The sequence below is a fragment of the Ambystoma mexicanum genome, chromosome 3q, assembly GCF_040938575.1.
Source record: "Ambystoma mexicanum isolate Mex_15411 chromosome 3q, UKY_AmexF1_1, whole genome shotgun sequence".
Taxonomy (NCBI): Eukaryota; Metazoa; Chordata; class Amphibia; order Caudata; family Ambystomatidae; genus Ambystoma; species Ambystoma mexicanum.
Window position 1 is genome coordinate 1,125,897,175 of NC_090926.1, and position 18,109 is coordinate 1,125,915,283.

The 18,109-nt window shown below is 50.2% G+C and overlaps 1 protein-coding gene across 9 annotated transcripts in view; it reads right to left on the bottom strand.

The window, feature by feature from the left end:
* Positions 1–18,109, bottom strand: part of WIZ (WIZ zinc finger) — a 1,545,343-nt gene that overhangs the window by 1,493,233 nt on the left and 34,001 nt on the right. The window lies entirely within an intron of this gene.

Sequence of the window (18,109 nt, forward strand, 5' to 3'; positions counted from 1 at the left end):
ATGCATAATTACAGTGCTGCTACTATAAAACACATCATTATCTCCATGTTTTCTGTTAAGTTTAGGTTAGCTTATCTAAATCTCACAATTAGTGTATCTAATTGTGTTGGGAAAAGGGACATCAAATTGACATGCAAGAGAGAAAACTTTTGAAAATATACATTATCACACAGCCAAATGCATTTAATTGAAAACCCAATACCAAGTTATGTGACCTGCTGGTTACATAAATCTGCAACTACTGCTCATACCATGAGCTCATAGAATGTCAAGGAGTTTGATATCTCATGTCGCTTTACACCATCTACCCTGAAAGTGACAGTCAGACAATTTTTTCATATACTTTGCCCAGTTCGCTGCAACAACTTGCTACAATGCCATTGCTTTGATCTTATATAATGAAAACACAAAGTCAATTAAATGTTTACACCAATTAGCTATCAATAGCTCTATCTGGCCTATACATCTGCAGATGTACTACACTATTATATATGATAATATTTTTAGTCTCGAGAGATCGATTTGCTCTAAAATTATGATTTCATTATAACCAATCACGAGGCAGGCAAGGGAGGGAAATCTGCAAGTAAATGCCCACGTTCCATGTCGGTCCCTGTGCCTCTCTCTCTCCTGGCTGCCATCTTGGTGCTGTGCAACATGACCTGTCTACCATTCCCTCCAACTGCAGTCCGTCACCGCAATGCCTCCAGTGCCCCACAGAAGTCACCCATCCCAACCCCTCCTCTCTGCCATGCACACCGCCCTGCCCGACTCCACATCCTGGAAACAGTTTGTTGCAATTGTGGACATATTTGTTTGTAGTTGGTATTTAAGGGCAGTAGATGCATGTGAATCATGTTAAGCCTGCTTCCTGTAAAAATAAAAGTATGCGAACACCGGTTGGGGACAGGGTGCCAATAGTGATAAATGGGTGGAAATGCTGCGCTAAGCCCGTTATCAGCCCTGCCCACCCATGAAATGGGTACCTATCTCTATATTGCCTGGCTTTCTTCAAACATTGAACAACTTGATTCATGAAACTTGTACACTCCACTTAACACAGCACATGATGGGGCAGGCATTAAATATACGGGGATGTTGCCATGCACACCACCAACTGAACCATGCGGCATAAAGACTTACACAGAGCCTTTTTGTCTTATGTATTTTGTGTGGGCAGAGGAGGGTGGGGGAGAAATATTCATGTAGTTAAAACTTTACATATTAGACATACGTCTCACTGGTGGCTTAGTTCAGAGGTTTACAAACATGCTGTATTGTATCACTCACCCACAAGTCTCTTAACAACGCAGCCCCAACCTACCTGATCAACAGATTCCACAGACAGTCCTCCTTAAGACCCGTCAGAACTGCATACCAAGATTGTTTATCTGTTCCCCACTACAAACGGGCCACCATAGGAGGCAACAGCTTCCCGGTAAAAGCTGCCAAGCTTTGGAATTCCCTGCCTCCAAACCTTAGAGTAGACTTGCCCTATCAGAACTTCCGTTCCAAGGTAGTCTCCTGGCTGAAACTGGAGACCCACTAAGACAAGGTAGTGCCCAGCGCTACACGCACACATTGTAACCACGTGTGCCTTCTTGCTTACCTGTATATAACGGCCTGCTGGCTTTACTGCTGATTTGTATATAACATTTGTGTACCTTATTTTTGTATTATGTATATTCTTCGTGTATTGTAACCAAGCTTCGAAAATTCTTGTAAAGGCTGCGCCCTGATACCCCCGGGTACGCTCGCGCATTATAAATAATAAAAACAAACAGACAAACAAACTCATTGCATAATGTAGGGTACGCATAACTTCTGGTGAAATTAAAAACTATTTTACAAAATTGCTCATCAAAAAAACATCCATTAGTAAACTCTGCTAATCAATTTCTTTAAACTAATATGCCTTGTTGTGCAATAGCTGTCAGGGGAGAAATTTCAATCTCTAAGCATACTGAGAAGTACTTTTGTTGACATAGTAGTGCCTGGGCAGCACGCTCTCTTTTAAGACATTGGGCCTCATTACAAGTACTCCGGTCCGGAATTAACACTGCCGGTAAAACCATACCGGCACCGTTTCCATGTCCGCCCAATCATGACCCGCGGCCCCGTTAATAGCACCACCCTAAACCGCCACTGCGGAAATAGGGGTCCCGTTAAGTCCGTCTGCACGGAAACCCCTCCGTTACCGTCAACACGAAACACCGTGAGCATCACAACTAGCGCGGACACGGAAATACCGGCAAAGAAATGGCGTAAATACCGTGATCACGGTGTCTGAACCGCCGCCACTGCGAACATGGCGTTATACACTGCCTGCTGAACTCAATCAGGGCACAGGTGCACCAAATCTGCCCAGCTGGACCTAGCAGGCCACTGGGAGCCTACAAAATGGCCACACCAAGCCCAACACAACACAGAACCATGCAGGCAGCAGGTCTAGTAGCACTGGGACTGGGCCTACTCAACCAACAGGCAGCACTGCACATGGTGGCAGTAATGGCGCAGAGGAGGAGGCGGAGGAGGCGCAGGCGGCAACCAGCCAACCCTGCAGCTATGGCAAACCCCATTGCCCAGCCAGCCCGACCCCACCGCCAGCCAGCAATACCACGCATCAGGGCCTCACCCTGGAACCTCACCCCAGGACAGATCCACACACTATACCGGCTGGACCGTGCAACAATCCTGCACATCACCGCCATGATTGAGGACAACATCAGCAGCCTAATTGACACCCCCACCGCCACCTCCCCCCTCTTGAAGGTTGTCTCAGTACTGCATTTCCTTGGCTCTGGCTCCTATCAACACACGGTTGGTGAGCTGCACGGAATATCACAACCCTGTTTCTCCAAAATCTTGGTACAGGTACTGGATGCCCTGTTGCGCCGTGTGTCGGAACACATAGCCCTACCCCGCACCCTCCCCGAGGTCATTGCCACCAAGTTGGCCTTCCATGCCATAGCAGGCATGCCAAATTGCATAGGCGCAGTTGACTGCACCCACGTTGAGCTGACAGTACCACGTGCAATTGAGGCGGTGTTCCGCAATAGGAAACAGTATCACTCTTTGAATGTCCAGATGGTTTGTGATGCCATGCAACTGATTACACACTGCTGCGCACGTTTCCCAGGCTCATCACATGACTCAATGGTACTGCGGAATTCCACGTTGCCACGGTACATGGAACGCTATGCCGGACAAAGCACATGGCTATTGGGTGAGTACAGCTGACGATGCTACAACCCTGTCGAAGTGGTGTGTGTGTGTCCAGGCCAATGAGCATTGTGAGTGTGCCGCTGTGACCGCACATGCATCACCCCCCTTCCATCTACCAAATACACAGCGGATGCCAAACATCATGAAGGAAGACATGACAGGGCACCACAATGTGCCCGTGCATACGCTGGCACAGCCAATCCCGTCACTGTCCCATGAACCTTGTGCCACTGCAGACACCCACCCTCAATTGAAACACGCCTCAAAAGGCACGAGAGGCGTGTAAATGAGACGACGTGTATTTACTACTTCCGTACAGTGGAGTCACTCTGCCATGTGTGGACAGCACTGCACCGTGACATGCACACAATCAAATGTCACCCGAAGGGCACAGTAAACATGAAAGTTAATGTGTAGGCCCATATCCAGTTAGCGACATACATCATGATGCCCAAAACATACCTCCATACACTGCATGGTACATATGCATGAATGAATGATGATACAAGAATGCACAGCAGCAGATGAGGACATGATGCCACAAACACTGACATGTTCCCCCATCCACATCCCATGTAGGTGATGCGGGATATGCACTCACACCATGAATGATGACACCTGTATGGAGACCAAGGAACAGGCATGAAGAGGCATACAATAGGGCACATATCCGCACACGTGGAATGATTGAGAGGACAGTTGGACTGCTGAAGGCCCGTTTCCGCTGTCTGAGCAGATCTGGCGGATCACTGCTGTACAGCCAAGTGAAGACTGGTAAAATCACGCTTGTATGTGCCATGCTGCACAATATATGCCTGCGCAGGAACATCCCAATGCCACCAGACGCAGATGAGGAAGATGGGGATGGGGATGGGGATGGAGATGGGGATGGGAATGGGGATGGGGTGGCACCGCTTCCCCCTGGGGGTCCACATGATGGCCAGAGAGCACGGGATGCCCTGATTCGCATTTATTTTTGAGTCACAGCACATTCACAAAAATGCACGAACATGGTGATGACAATGAATTGATAGTTGCACTGCAAAATAAATGATCAATGTCCACACATGTATGTCTTGATTCGAAATGGTGATGTATTGATGTAATAGCAACAGGGAAGGAGGTGCATTGGTTAGGTAAGCTGTACACCCGGGGCCACCCACCACCCAAACGTGCCCACCCCCACCCAGACCCCATTGTTCAAACCCCCAAAACTACCTACCCCACCACCCAAACGTGCCCACCCCCACCCAGACCCCATTGTTCAAAGCCCCAAAACTACCTACCCCACCACCCAAACGTGCCCACCCCTCTCACACCCTTGTAGTCCACATGTGTCCTGCACTGCCCCACACACATGCCATCACTTCCGTGTGCGCTTCTGTGCCTGTGCAACCTCGCCCGAGGGACCCTACTCGAGCGCCTCCTTGGACTGGCAGTAGTGGAGCTGGATGGGGTGGTTGTGTTTGATTGGGCAGAATCTGGGATTGAGGGCATCCGTGCCAGATTTGCCTGTTGGCCAACCAACATGGCCTCTACAAGCCTGGAGGTGTGGTCGTTGCCCTCCCACACATGGCGTGCAAGGGTCACTATAGTGCTCGCTAAGCATCCGATGGACCTCGACAGGCGACGCACTGAGGCGCTGTAGCTCTCCCTCTGCAGCCTGGATTCCTCTAGCTGCCTCTCCTCCAGCTGGGTGAGGGTAGCCTGCTGGTCCTCCATCCGCTGCATGCGGGCATTCAGTTCGGCCATGGATGGGGTGGGCGACCTCATGGTACTTCCCAGTGATGTGGGGCTGAACTCCAGCTCATGGAAAGAGCCCAGGTCTTCCAATGTGGGCATCTCCCCATGTGGCCACGTTTCCGAGTGCTCTTGCGGGGCACTGTTATCACTGCAGGCCGCCCCCTCTGCAGTGCTGCTGCCTTCGGTGTTGTGTTGGGTGGCCATGATAGGTTCCTGTGGCACCTGTCTAGACTCAGGCAGTGTGGAGACGGTGGGGATGTCGGTGGTGGTGGTGGGCCGCACATCTGTAGTGGCTGGTAATGTGGCCAGAGGTGCAGAACTGCCGGCAGCATCCTCCTGTGTGGTGGCGGTGGCTTGTGTACTTGCCGGTGCAGATTGGCTGGCCTGTTGTGCAGTTTCACTGTCACTTGAAATGGCTGTGGGGACACAAAGGGCATGCAATTAGTGTTGTTGTGGTGGCAGATGGGTGCATCACATGCGTCATTAAGATTGTACATTGAATAGTGTTAGTCACATGCATCTGATTGCTGGTGTATGCATTCTGTGATATTGGTTGCCATACGGATCATGATGGGTCCTTTGGCCCACACATGCACTGCCTGGGGGGGGGGTTGTTAATGGGTCCTTTGGCCCACACATGCACTGCCTGGGGGATGGGGGGGTTGTTAATGGGTCCTTTGGCCCAGTACTCACAACTGCATATTTTCATGTGGCATTCATGTTTGGGCACTTACCGGCATCTGCAGGTGGGCTCACTCCTGCCTCAGCCTCCCCGATCCCATGGATTCCCTCTAGGTGGAGGACGCTGCTGCAACGCTCCTCCCATGCTTGCAGCCTCAGTGGGGAAGGGGGTCCTCCGCCTGTCCCACTGCTGCATTGGCGGTGCGTGGAAATGAGGTTGCGTACCCTCAGCCTCAGGTCGTCCCACCGCTTGTGGCAGTCCTTCACGCTCCTCGCTGTCACGCCCACAGCGGTGCACTTGCGTGCAGCTTCGGCCCACACCTCCTTCCTCCGCTGCTGTGTGGCATGCCGTTGGTCGGCGCTGAACAGCATCTCTGCATTGTCCACAATGTGCTCCGCCTCGCTGAAGCGCTGTTTGCGCTGCCTCTGAGCAGGAATCCTGGCAGACATGTTGGTGGCCCCTTTTGGCTTCTCAGAGTTAGGATTGTACTTGTGCTGGCTCTGGATGGCAATGGATTGTGCTTTTATATGATGGCCGCCTCTCTGTTTCCTGTTTTGGCGATCATGGTATTTCCGGTTCCGTGTCCGTGGTGGCGGAGGCGGACACTGGTTTTGCACCACTTGTGGCTGCGTTATTTCCATTTCCGTGGGGCTTTCCGTGACGGCGGTAACAAAGTTTCCGAGTCCGTGTGGTGCGCGCGACTGACAGCGTGTAATCGGACGGTTTTTCCGCAACCTTGCAGACACGGAAACGTTTTTACCGCCGTCACGGATTTTGCATGGTCCCGGACAGGCAGGTTGTAATGAGGCCCATTGTGTTTCCTCTTCTAGATCATCCGAGTCTCTGTTGTTCTCAAATAAGCCCGACCACAAATCAATGATTATGTTAACTTGGCAGTGTAAATTTGGCTCGGAGATGGAAACATCTGGCACTTCCTAAGGATTATAGTCATAGTTTCGAAAAAAATGTTTCGAAAACAAAAGCTGTGACATGCCATGTTTAACATGCAAAGTGCATTTCTTTCAAAACCAATCCATCGACAATAGCCATGGATTGGTTTCAATTGAAATGCACTTTTACTTGTTAAAAGTAGCATTTCAATGCTTTTTTTTGTGGTAATTTTGAAACGTTAGATGGAGCTGTCCCGTGCTGTAATTTCAGCACTGGACTGGACAGCTCCATTTAACGTTTCAAGAATTTAGTGTATATTGGGGGGGTTCCTCCCGGTCCTCCCCAACCCCCACAACACCCTCCCACCCCCCAACCCTAATCCTAACCCAAGCCCCAACCCTAACCCAAGTTTCGAAAGGCAAACTTTCAAATTGTTTACAAACAAATTGTCATTCGAAAGAATGGCATTTCGAAAAGAAAAGAAATTTGAAAGACTGCCTTTCGAAACTATTGTATTCGAAAAAATGACTGGACACCACTTCCTAAATTTGATATGATATGATAAGGCATTTTTACAGAAACAGCCCCCCCAGAGCGGGGGGTTGCCAGGAAGGCAGTGCAGGTGTGCGATCTGGCGGGGGAGGGGACCTGGGCCCGAGATCAGATGGTGGCCAGGTAACCAGGGCAATTTGTATTTGTATTTGTATTTTGTTTATTTGTATAGCGCGGCAGGCCCTAAGGCATCAGGGCGCATACCGTAGGAGGCAACGTTGCAAAATACATACATGGAAGAGAAGACTGTACCTAATTTCCGCCAGGAAGTCAGCAGGGAAGAGGAGGAGAAAAAGCAGAAGCAAAGAGAAAGATTTTGAGGCGTTTCCCGTTCAGGGAGGCTGTTCAGAGGGAGGCCCAACCGAAGAAAAAGGATCTACTACCAACTCGTTGCTTGGAGAAGCGACTGATCCTGAGGGAGTTGGAGGCGGATGAGCGAAGACCTCGAGGAGGTAGGTATTTAGGAAGAGAGAGTTGAAGGTAATGAGGCACCAGGCCCCAGAAGGCCTTGTGGAGAATGCAGAGGGTTTTGAACTTAATACTCGCAGCCACTGGTAACTGTAACAAGTAACTGATTGGTGCAACTTAATGACTTTCCTTAACGTGGGCAGACCGAGAGACTGAAATCTGGGCATCTACTTTGCTTTGGGAACTGCACAATGAGATACCTAATGGCCACAGGTTGTTGCCCCGAGGTTGTCACACACTTATGTAGCTTCGATATGCATCTTGATCAGTAGACCTTGCAGTCAAGTGATGCAAGGACATTGCTTAATTTGTTTCCAGTTAGGCATGGTCAGCTCAAGACCACATGCTGTGAAATTGGCCATAGCTTTGGGGTGGCAGACACAACACGGCCCTGGCAAAGCCTGGCTAGATATTTGAGGAGGATGGCTGTGTGTGTTTACCAGATACACTTTTGATCTATAATGAAGTTCAGAGCATCATTGATGCCCACAGCTAAAGGTCGACACATTCTTCAAACACCTGGAAACAGAGCAACACTGAAGAGCAGAAACATTGAACAAATTCGGAATGCAACCAGTGGTATAGACATTTATCGGCACACTCCAATAGGTAAGCTAGTTAAGATTTTTCTTATGACTGTGCTTGAATCAAGCAACTGCAAGCGGCTTTTTATTTTTGACAGTCATTAATTTAACATTTGTATTCATTTGTGACAGCAGGGAGAGCTTTGGCTGCAGCAGAGCATCATCATAGACTCACTGTGGTCAACCTAAGGGACACCCTTTATACGATAGCAAAAGGAGGACATTCCTATTAAAACGTTTGCTGCATTGGCTGAGCAGGAGAGGTATCATGGTATTAACCTGGGTTCCAAGTACATGAATGCTGTAAAAGGACGAGAGCTTACAATTTGCATTGGATGATACTTTGAGGAAGAACTATTTAAAGTTATCAAAACTGCTGATGCCTTTTCTGTTTTAATGGATACAGATAGCAGTGTAGCAGTAAAGGAGTTGGTTTAAGTTAAATAATGGGGAAGTGGAGGTGTCTTTTCTAAAAGTAACATCAGTGGGTGATGCTCGACGCAGTTGCATGGCTGCCTCAGTGCTCCTGTAATGAACGGGGGCTAAAGCCTACAGAGAAGCTAGCGCCGACCGAGTTCGGACTCCTGGTATACAGCAGACAAGTGTGAACCCCTTCTGAGCATGGGGACCAGGTTGTGGCTGGAGGCATTCAGTGAATGAGCTGGGGGTCGACGTGGCTGCGCTGCGGGGCCTCCCGCCTGATCTGCAGTTAATCCATTTGCCGGAGCCCTGCAGATCCGGCAAAGGTGAGGGGCAGCCACCGGATCCTTCCCAATGGAGTGGTGCCGATGCTGCGCGCCACTGCTGCGGCTTGCTCCATTACTCCAGCCCTCCCGGAGGCTGCAGCTGCCCCCTGTGAGAGACGCCCAAGCCGACAGCGCTCCACAAACAGGCCAGGGCCCAGGAAACATGGCGGTAGTGGCCTGTGCCCCTGCCTCCTCCTGGCATTCATTTATATTGCGTGACTGTTGGTTTGGGCTGGGAGGCCGCTGCGGGCTCCTGTGGCCCCAGACATCTGTGTTTCCTGGATCGTCTGCTGAGCCCGCGCGGTGGCGGGCGGTTCCCTGCTTGGTCCCACTTCTGCTGATCCTCCCTGGGGCGGAGCCCCCTTACTGCTGGAGGAAGTGTGCGTGTCCTGGGAGGCCTGGTGGAGGGGGTCTCCCCCAGTATTCAGCTGTGCCCTGCGGCTTGTGGCCGAGTGCGTGGGCCCCACTCCTTAAGCAGTCCTGCGCCCGCCACACACCCTGCTGGGAAGTGCTTGGAAAACCCTTGGCCACAGCCTGATATATACCTTGGCCTCCGTGGGGGGGGGGGTGTGAGGGGGGATGCAGGGGGTGGGGGAGAGTGACGGATGACACTGACCTTCCATGCCCTAGAGAGCTGCCCTTGTGTCCCAGTGGAAACCCTCGTGAGTCTGGACAAGTAGCACTGCCATTTCAGCAGCTGGGGGCTGCCTGGCTGGAGCTTCCTTTCCTCGCCCTCTTCGCCTGGCTTCAACAGGCTGGCCCATACCACAGTGGTCCAGGGCCTAAGAGAAATTCAGAGTTGTGTGGATACCTGACATTTGCCACCTGGTGCCCCTGGGCCTCCCCCACGGGGCAGCACGCCATGCTGCAACCCGGCGGCCCCCTGCGACATTCCTTGTAGTCTGGAAGCTGTCTGTGTGCTATGGCTAAGTCAGGAAAATCCCATAAATCCCAGGACTTTGCATCCCTGCTGCAGATTTCTGGACCGGGCAAGAAGGAGAGCACAACAGTGGCACACGGCTCTCCACTTTACCTATCAGAAGCGCTTGTGGTCAGTCTCCTCAATGAAGGAAGCTGAACATCTTTACTCCCCGGACGGGACTGACCCGCAGGCAGATGTGGATCCGGATCCGGTGTCCAGTCCAGGGCCGGTGCGAGTCCTTGGCCCAGGTAAGGCCGTAGGAGGAAAAAGGAATAGAGTGTCCCCAGGCGACTATGCCTGGCCTGGAGGCGGGCGGCCAGGGGGTCCCTGGGCTGCGCTGGCCTACCCACGTCTGTGTTTGGGGTTGATTCCGCCACCCCCTTGGAAATTGGGGTCACTGCTCTAAGCTAGGGGAGTCTTGGTCAGAGTTAACGTTTAGATGACAGACTTCCCCCTGTTACAGGTTCCCCCATATTGGTTCTTTGGTCGCTTATCGGCCGAAATTCAGATGTTAATAATGTTGGTTGAGATGATTAGGTTTTTCTTGGGGTAGGGGGGGATTATAGGGAGGGGCACTTCAGTTGCGACAGTGGCATACAGCACAGAGCAAAACATTTAGCGGTACAGGTGTTGTGGATAGATGGTTCTGGGGCTTGCCCAATGAGCCTGATGGCTGACACTGCTGTCCATGCTCACGTGGAACGTACAGGGCCTACACTTGCCCATCAAGCGCAGATATGTAATGGCAAAGCTGGGTGACCTATCCCCCCTCGGTGGTCTTCCTACAGGAGACTCACCTTTTGAAGGCTGACAAAGGGAGACTCGTACATGCCTGGTCGTACATGCCTGGTTTTCACCTGGGCAATTTGCAAGTACTGGCGAGGGGTAGCCATACTTGTCCACAAAACCACTGCCTTCACACGAACTTGGACCCTGTGCGATCCTAATGGGAGATTCCTGGGGGTTAATGGCACCTTATTGGGTAACACTTTCACGTTCATCGCTGTATACTTCCTGAATGATCAACAAGACCTCTTCTTGAACAAACTGCTTGTCTTCGCTGAAGGGACACTGGTCATAGGGGGGTGGGTGGGGTTTAATGTGGCACCGCACCCCAGCACTAATAAGACTCTCCCCGCCCCTAGGGTGGACTATAGAAACTCGCTGGCTCTCATGCGCCTTCTGCGCAAGCTGCAGTTGGTGGATATCTGGAGGTTAAGAAAGCCGCTTGCCAGAGATTATACACATTACTCATGTTCATTTGGGTTACGAGCTATTGACATGCTTGGTCTCCACTTACTTGGCCCCCGATATCTCTGAGAGTACCATTCACGTGGTCTCCGTATATGATCATGCGCCGGTCTCATTTTCTCTTTCGGTCACAGGACTGCCTCCCCCAACTCGCAGACCCTGGAGGTTCTATGGCCCGATTCTTAGGGACCCGATAGTCAGGCCAGGAGATCGGGACAGTCATCACTTCCTACTTCAAACGCAATCTCACGGGTGACATGTCCCTTAGCCATGGTATGGGACGCCATGAAGGCGACGATTAGAGGCGAGGTCATAAGCCTAGCTACCTCTTACACGCAGGCTAGAACCCGCTTGCTGCGAGACTGGAGGACATGGTCCAGAGACTGGAGGCCGCACATAAGTTATAGGCACCTCTTAAACTTAGCCAGGTCTACACTTAACGCCCACTTAGTGGAACGTACTTCCCAGGCCCTTCTTAAGATCAAACAATATTACTACACCAGGGGAAACAAAGCCAACAAGATATTGGTTCGCAAGCTGGCTAAGCGTAGGGCACGCAACAACGTCCACGGCTTGTTAGATGACAAAGGAGGGCTCCTCCTCACGGAGGAGGATAAACTAAACTGGGTACACACTTACCATACGCTGGCAACCCCAGCCTCCCCGCTGAGCACAGACATCCTGCAAACCTATTTGGGTCCGTCACCTACCCCACACTGGCTCCAACCCTGGTCACGCAATTGGAACAGCCAATATCCATCGCGCAAGTCTCAGCGGCCATCAAATCCCTGAAAAATACGGCCCCTGGACCAGACATATTTACCTCTGATTTCTACAAGGCCTACTGTGAGATTCTTTCCCCTCAAATGACCCGATTTTTTTATCAATGCTTGAAACCTCCACTATATGGGGACAAGGGAAGGCTACTTACACACTGTATGATGTATGCAAAAATCTGTCAAATCAAACTCTAAAACATTTGTTAATGGAGTGGGAGGGTACTTGCCCCTAGGTTTGTGGTCAGCGACGATGGAATACTCTCAGGTATGTTCTGGGATAGATTGATTTCTGGATATGATACAGCATTAGCAATAACTGTACAGGTACTAGAAAGAAGAACAAGTTACTTCTCACCTTGTAACGTTCTTTCGATGGGATGTTCCTCCGACGTATTCCTTATCTTTGATAGATCATCTCCCAGCTTGCTGGCCTCGAAAAAGTTATTTGAGTAGAGGGCGCTGCGCGTCGACGTCCCTCGAGCCGATGTCCCTCAACGACCTCTGTATCGGCGCCGACGTCATCACGCGTATAAATAGACTCGCGCAGCGTCCGTTGCTCAGTTGCGTGTTGACGTTAACAGTTGTTTCACATGAATTGGTTATTGACCTTGAAGGAGCGCAAGCTGCAACCACAAGGGAAGTATTACTGCGGGGATGGATGGGAGGGGCGATAAGGAATAAGTCGGAGGAACATCCCATCGAAAGAACGTTACAAGGTAAGAAGCAACATGTTCTTCGAAGGGATTGTGTCCTCTGACGTATTCCTTATCTTTGATAGACTCCCATAGCAGTGGTGTGCAATTGGAGGTGGGAGTAAAACGCCACGTTTCCTTTTAGGAATGAACCGAATGTAATACGGCTTTGCCAAACCTAGTCTCTTGACTAGAGGAGGAATCCAGGTTGTAAAATCTTATGAAGGTATGAGCGGACGACCATGTGGCAGCCTCACATATGTCTCGAACCGGCACCACTCTTTGGAGGGCCGAGGAGGCTGCGATACCCCTGGTTGAATGAGCCCTAAGATTTTGAGGAGGCTCTTTCCCTGCTAGTTTGTAACATTCCAGGATGGCCAAAATAATCCATCTGGAAATGGTTTGTTATCGGTAGTCCTGATTTGTGCCCTGCGTAACCTACGAACAATTGGTCTGCTTGCCTAATCCTAGCAAGTCTGCTGATGTAAAAGCTTAAAGCCTGCTTTGGGTCCAGCCTATGTAGCCTTTCTTCCTCTTTCCCCGGATGGGGAGGCGGATAGAATGAAGGTAAGGTAATTTTCTGAGTGATGTGGAATTCAGAAACCACCTTTGGGAGGAAATTAGGCTTCATCTGTAGGACAACTTTGTCTCTATGAAAAAATTGTATGAGGGGGTTTACAAGATAGAGCTTGTAATTCGCACACCCTTCTAGCAGATGTTAAAGCCACTAATAAGACTAAGGGTGAGAAATCTTAGCGAACAAGAGTGGAGTGGTTCGAAAGGAGTCCCCATCAGGAAATTTAAGACAAAATTTAAGTCCCATAAAGGAACCTGGAAAGGTCTTGGAGGGTAGACATTAGTTAATCCCTTTAGAAATTTTATTACTAAGGGTAATTTGAAATATGAAGGCTCCTCTGCAGTGCTCTTGAAGATCGATAGTGCTGCGAGATAGCCCTTGATAGTGCTAAATTGAAGGCCTGAATTTGTCAAGTAGAGTAGAAAGGATAACACCGTTGGTGTACCACATGAAAAGGGGTCGATATTGTCTTCTCTACACCAGCTGCAGAATTTGTTCCAACGGCAGCGGTATAAAGACTTTGTTGCTGGCCTTCTGGCCGAAAGCAACACTTCCATGACGTCATCAGGGAGGTCCCAATCCTTGTATCTCAACCTTTCAGAAGCCAGGCGTGAAGGTTGAGGGTTCTGAAGTCTGGATGGAGAACCTGACCTCCCTTCTGTGAGAGAAGATTCTCCTCGAGTGGAAGACGAATTGGAGGGCAGATGGACATGTCCAGAAGGTCCAGGTACCAGGTTCTCCTGGGGCAATTAGGATCATGGTTCTCTGGAATCTTATCAACCTCCTGATCATTTGAGGAATGACAGGGACTGGTGGAAACGCGTGCAGGAGTGGAAACTCCCAGTCCACTTTGAACCCGTCCCCTAGAGCTCCTCTCGGGGGAAATTCCCTTGAACAAAACAAGTCACACTTTCTGTTGGTACTGGTGGCAAACAGATCCACTTGAGGGGTTTCCCAAAGGGCGAAGATCTCCTGAAGGACTTCCTGAGCTAATTCCCACTCGTGGGAGACTGTGCCCTGCCTGCTCAGAGCGTCCGCCGTCAAGTTCTTCTCTCCGGCTAGGTGAACTGCCGATAGAGAGATTCCTTCTTGAATTGCCCAAAACCAGAGCTGCATTGCCTCTCTGCACAGTGGCAGTGATCCTATGCCTCCTCTTTTGTTGAGGTAGTGCATGGCCACTGTGTTGTCCGTCATTATCAGGACATTTATCCCCTGTACAGATGGCAGAAAAGCTTTCAGCGCTAGTCTGATTGCTCTCAGCTCTAACAGGTTGATATGTAGTCTGGACTCCGATGGAGACCAACGACCGCTGATGGTCAAGTCGTTGGTATGGGCTCCCCACCCCGTGAGTGAGGCATCCGTGACTACTGTTATCTCCGGCCATGGTTGCCAAAACAGTTCCCCCTTCAAGATGTTTTTCTGGAAGGCCCACCACTGAAGGTCTCGAGCCACCTTGTCCGGAATCTGAAGGAGGTCCATCATTCTCCCTGATAATTGCGACCACTGAGTTCTCAGTGCCCACTGAAGAGATCTCATTCTCAGGCGGGCCTCTGGCACAAGGCAGATGCAGGATGCCATGAGGCCTAGCAACCTCAAAAAGTCAAAGGCTGGGAGACGTTGGGCATTTTGAAACTTGGTGACCATCTGCAGAATATCTTGAGCCCTCACCTCTGGTGGCGAGGCTTTTCCTAGGGACGTGTCCAGGACCGCTCCAATGAACTGGAGTCTCTGTGATGGTATCATCTGTGACTTCTTTAAATTGAGGGAGAAGCCCAGTTTGTGAAGGAAGTGGCAGACATAATCTAGCTGGATACGAGCTTGTTCCGAAGATACAGCTCTGATCAGCCAATCGTCGAGCTAGGGGTAGACGTGAACCCCTTCCCTCCTTAGACTTGCAGCTACTACCGACATTAGCTTGGTGAAGACCCTCGGGGCGGAGATCAGCCCAAATGGCAGAACTCGAAATTGATAAAGCGAGCCGCCAATTGCGAACCTCAGTTATTTCCTGTGTTTGAGATGGATTGGCACATGGAAATAAGCATCCTAAAGGTCCAGAGATACCAGCCAGTCCTGGAGCTGGAGGGCCTGAAGGATCTGAGAGTGTGTTACCATCTTGAACTTGTTCAATTCTCGTAGGTCCAAGATAGGTTTCAGTCCTCTGTCTTTCTTCGGTATGAGAAAATAGGGGGAATACCAGCCCGTGTTCCTCTCCGCTACAGGTACCGGTTCTATGGCACCTTTCTCTAGCAGGTCTACAATCTCCTGCAAGAGGAGCGGATCTGGAACTTTCAGAGAGCTGTTCCCCGGTGGATGACTCTGAGGGATGCATAGAAAAGGCAGGCAGTAACCTTGGGCAACTGTCTCCAATGCCCAAGCATCTGACGTAATAGCCTGCCATTCCGTCAGATGTTGAGTTAACCTGCCCCCTACTGGTGTTTTGTGAAGAGAGTCCTCAGAGCGGTTTGGAGGCGGCTGATGCAGATGCTGAGGGTAAAGAGGCACCTGCTGCAGCTTTTGTGTTTTTACCCCGTCCACCTTGGGTGTATTTTTTCTGACCCCTTTGAACCGGCTGTCCTCTGCCCTTTCTGAATGCGGAATAGAAGCGAAAGGACTTACCTCTCCAAGAGGTTCCTGAGGGGCGATATGGTGTCTGACGGATTGCAGCTCCTATGGGTTTTGCTGCTGCCTTAGATGTTTGTAGTTTTTCTAAACTGTCATCCGCCTTCTTACCAAACAAAGAAGAGCCGTCAAAGGGCATATTCAAGAGTCTGCTTTGCACATCTGGAGCAAAACCAGACTTTCGCAACCAAGTAAATCTCTGGGTTGTTGTACTTGCCACCATGGTTCTGCTGAGGCTGTCAGCAGAATCGATGCCAGTTTGAAGGGATTCGCACATAGCGTCTTTACCACCCTTGATGATGTTTAGGAACGCTTCCCTTTCTTCTCCCTCCCGGAGGCAGTCAGCCGCTGATGAAGCACACTCCCAAAGTGTGAGGCTGAACCTAGCGAGCGTACAAGTAGCATTGATGGATTTCAATGCCATGCTACATGCGGAAAATACTTTTTTGGCCATAGAGTCATATCTCTGATCATCCCTATCCTGTGAAACAGTAAGGTAAGCCGATTTACTACCTGCTGAAGTAGCTGCCTGAACAACCAGACTCTCCGGAGTTGGCTGTTTGGATAAATATTCAGGGTCAGCAGAAGACACCCTATATTTAGCTGACAATTTTTTGTTAACCGCTGGGATTACCTCAGGTGTTTCCCAGTTTGCCAATATTCTCCTTTGTAATGCCGCATGAAATGGCACCACAGGATCCTCCTGTGGACCTTTGACCAAGACGTTTGTGAGGTCGTCTTGCTGAAAAGCAGGTGAGGGTGTGGACCACCCCATAAACTCTATTATCCTTGCCATCAAGGTTCTATAAGGGGTTTCAGCATGTTCCCCTGGGTGTGGTGTGGCAAATTCCACTTATGGGGAAGTGTCCAACCCACTTGCTTCCTGTAGGGATTCATGGAGGTCTTTAAACCTACCTTCCTCAGAGGTAAATTCCTCTGGTGCAGGAGTCGCAGGTCTCTGCAACTCAAAAGATCTTTCCTGATCCTAATCCTCCCATTCTTCATAAATAGAAGATAAGACTCTGGAGTGGTCAGGTCTTGAAAAATGGTATAAATCCCATTTCCAGAGCAGAAGGAGCCAAATTCGTCATGATTGGCTGAGAAAACGTCAACGTCGTCGACGCGGACGTTAATGGCTTCGAAGCCATCGAAAAAAGCATCGAGAAAGGTGGTAGAGGCCTCGATGAACTCGAGAGTATCGGGATTCTACTCGAGGGTGTCGACGACATTCTCATGCTCGAGGCTCTGGGTATGGCTACTGGCTGTGAGGTGGCCGTGGGTTTATCCTTTCTCGGCATCGACGTCAACTCGACTGACCTGTGCGTCGAAGAACTCTTCGAGAACGGCATCGAGGCCGATCTAGGTGTCGAAGGGATCGTCGACGACGGCGAAGACGCAACTTTGCCTTTACCCGAGGGTTTGTGACGCTCTCGAGTGGCTTCTATCGCCGGGTGCTGCGACTCGCGGCTTTTTGATTTTCCGGGTCTTTCACCCAGGGTATCACCCTCAGCAGTCTTCGAGGGGGTCGAGGCCGCTTTCTTGAAGACGCTTAGCATCTTTTTCCTGAATTCCTCCCACTCAGCCTGAGAGCTATGTTTTGTGGGGCAGGAGACCCTTTTTGGGGAAACTGAAGAAGAGGAAGGGGATCTTCGACGTCTCTTTTTTGAATGCTTAGATCTCGAATAGTGATGGGAACTGCTTCGAGACCTAGAACAAGAATGTCTTTTGTGATGGCGAGGAGATTAATGTCTCGACCAAGGAAACTTTCGAAGAAATTTTAACTGCCTTACCTCCCTCGAGCTTCCCCTTACACTCCTTCAAGGCTTTCGCCGTCATGGACATGCAGTCCTCGCACTCTGAACAATGGTGCTCGATTCCCAGGCACCATAAACAGATCCTGTGAGGATCCGTCAACGACATTTTCTTTCCACAGTCTCGACATTTTTTGAAGCCGGACCGTGGAGTTATCGGCTAGGGTGAGGAAGCCATCAAGTACAAGTCGGTATTCACAAGGAATATTTGATATATTTGACTGAACAACTGAGCAACGATATTCCGAGGCCCCACGAAGCGCGGAAAAACAGAACTGAGCAATGGACGCTGCGCGAGTCTATTTATACGCGTGATGACGTCAGCAGCGATACAGAGGCTGTCGAGTGACATCGGCTCGAGAGATATCGACGCGCAGCGCCCTCTACTGAAAACAAAATTCCGAGTCCAGCAAGCTGGGAGATGATCTATCAAAGATAAGGAATACGTCGGAGGACACAATCCCTTCGAAGTATTATACTTTGAGAACACCCTTTACTTAAATGTGCTGTCCATCTACGGCCCTCCTTGTTTGAAGGAAATTTGGTGCTCTGATTTATGAATCTATT